Source organism: Pinus tabuliformis, chromosome 5_2, assembly GCF_031772625.1.
Source record: "Pinus tabuliformis cultivar Carrire ecotype Pingquan chromosome 5_2, CPIR1, whole genome shotgun sequence".
NCBI classification, from domain to species: domain Eukaryota; kingdom Viridiplantae; phylum Streptophyta; class Pinopsida; order Pinales; family Pinaceae; genus Pinus; species Pinus tabuliformis.
Window position 1 is genome coordinate 691992614 of NC_142306.1, and position 2962 is coordinate 691995575.

Sequence of the window (2962 nt, forward strand, 5' to 3'; positions counted from 1 at the left end):
CAAAATTATAAAAAATTATTCTTAAATAAATACAATATTATGATAAATTATTTCAAATAATAAAAAAATAAAAACAATATCATTTATATTTCCGAATTCATGTTTGTAAATCATATTGAACAATTAAAAAAATAATTTTGGTAGTAATCACATCGAAGAAATTGTATCGACTTGTTTTGAACGATCCAATATGATTCATCATTTATAATATCTTTGCATTACCCAATTTCAAATAAAAAATTAACTTTATTATCTTTTAAAATACTTAAAATTTAAAATTTCTAATTTCTAATTATAATAACTTAATTATGAATCCTTTTTAAATTTCATTTTCAATCACAATTCAATTGTTTAATTTATATTAAGTTTAATTTTCTAATAAAAATAACTTTACTATCAATTATCTTATTTTTTCATTTCATTTTTAACCAATATATTTATTAAAATCTCAATACCATTTATATAAAATTAAGATAAAACTCATTAAAAACCCTAAATAAAATATAATATTATAACATTACCAAAAAATAACCGCAAAAAATAAATAAATATAATATTATAAATAATGAAATCATCACTTATTATAACACCTTTATATATTTATATATATATAAGTTATGTAAAATTTAAACTTTTAATTTATATTAAATTTTATTTTTAATAAAAATAATTTCAATTATCAATCACTTTCCATTTTTTTAACCAATATATTTATTTATATTTCAACATCCTACTAAAAACACATTAATTATTTTTAAGTACATCATTGAAAATCACTTTTTCTCATGATTTTTCAACTAATCAAAATAATTGAAAATACAATAATTTTCTTTAAAAGTACATGATCGGGAAAACTAAAAAACATAAACCCATGTTAAAGTGAAACATTACTCCAAAATATTTATCCACATGGCTAGTAATATTTATATAAAATTAGATAAAATTATCAAAAGCTAATTAAGGGTTATTTTAATTTACTAGATAAATTAAGAAATATATATTTATATTAGAAAAATAAAATTATTCAAAGTTGTATTTTAACAAAAATCATATAATAAAATGTCACTGCATTTTTGTGTAGATGAATTTTGTGGATCTAATTTTATTTACTTTTAAAATATTTTAAACTTTGCTTCATATAACTTCCTCTTCTTGGATATTTTGGTGAGACATGAAGTGGAGGTCATACATCACAGGCTATGTCAGCACTACTAACGCCATTTTGTAACCCATGGATCGGCTTTATATTATACCGAATGTGTTTTTTTTTTAATTGTTCACCGCCGATTTTTGTCTATTTTTTTTGTTTTCCACCGTTAATTCGAGCAAATAGTTGTGGTTACATCGAAGGAGGCACGATGGTGTTGAGCATGGTCCATCTTAATGGATTTCCCTCCTTCCAAGCACATTAGCACATTGGTTACTAAATTTGAGAAGTAGGATCTAGTTAAATGGTCACGATTCCCAGAAGAAGTTAAATGATTAACGTTGTTGTTTTTTAGTAGATGATTTTTTTTGGATTCCAATTCTGAACAAAGTTAGGGCTTGTGCATGTCATGCAAGGTTGGTCTCCATTTGGGAAACAATTTCAACAATGCAGTTGTGTCATCGCCAATGGAGCTCCGCACCACTGGAATGGCAACAAAATCTGGACTCCACATCCCTCAAAACCTTCCAAGATGGTAAGAGTTTTCCTTGTTTCCGAGAACTTAGTTTAAGCCATAAATTTTACCTAACGGGCGCATCCACCATTCTTCAAATCCCCAAGGAAAATCAGGCAGGACAAAAACCTTGAATCACAAGCCCTAAGTAGTGAAGAAGGAGAAGATATTTTGCACTAGTTTAACAACATTGATGAAACCCCAACTAAAAAACAATGGAAGCTCGCAGATGTTGTAAGGGAAATATGGCAAATCCTTGAAAAGGGAAATGCAAACATGGAAGAAACCCTTACTCAATTGGGTGTTCAGGTAACTCCACGACTGGTAAAGGTGGTATTGGATACAACGAGTTCCCTTAGTTTGACTTTGAGATTTTTCCAATGGGCCAAAGCACAACTAGGGTTTCGACATAACACTTCAACTTGTGACAAGCTTGTCAATGTTCTTGGTCTCTCTAGGGACTTTGAAACACTACAAAGGGTTTTGTCAGAGAGATTTGTCGAATGTTGCAGTAATTCTGACGAAACATTCTCATTTGCTATTGTAAGTAATGATGATCCCAATTTGTTGAATGAAGTCATGGAAATGGTTGAGAGGCTGGAGATTTCTTCCAGGAGACACGCTTATGAAACACTTGTTGCTTCTCTTTGCAAAGAGAACCATGTCGATGCAGCCTTAGTCATATTGGAAAAGATGGCGAGTGTTGATTGTGCTCCCCAAATGTTCACATTTCGTCCACTAATATTTTTTGTTTTCACAAATACCAGATGGATAAGCTCCAGTGGGTTTTTGAGATGATGAAGATGTATGATTGTCCTCCTGGTCCGATGTGTTATAATTTAGTTTTAAGAGTACTTTGTGAGGGGAACCGATTGGTAGAGGAAGCCGAACTCCTTGAGAGTATGGCTAAGATGGGCTGCAAATTGAATGAAATTACATATGATATAATGATTCGGGTTTCTTGCATGATGGGGTGAGTCCAAGGCACGATGCAACTCTTTGATCGATTGAAAGAAGAAGGAATTAACCCTCTGTATGGTACTCACACAATTCTTCTCGATGGACTCTTCCAAACCAGAGGTTTTAAAGAGGCACACTCATTCCTGATCCAGCATAGTGGAAAGGATAACATTTTGGATTTGAACAACTATGAATATTTGATCAATGTTTGTACCAAATCAGGTTGAGGGCGAGAAGCGCACCATCTTTTGATGGAAATGAAAGCTATGGATTTGGAACTTCTGGATGACCAATTAGGCAACAATGTTTTATACAAAAACCTAGTTAGTCAACCAATGTAG

At 30.7% G+C, this 2962-nt stretch overlaps 1 pseudogene; it reads left to right on the forward strand.

The window, feature by feature from the left end:
* The first annotated feature begins 1937 nt into the window (after window positions 1-1937).
* LOC149161003 (pentatricopeptide repeat-containing protein At5g11310, mitochondrial-like) lies at window positions 1938-2962 on the forward strand (annotated as a pseudogene).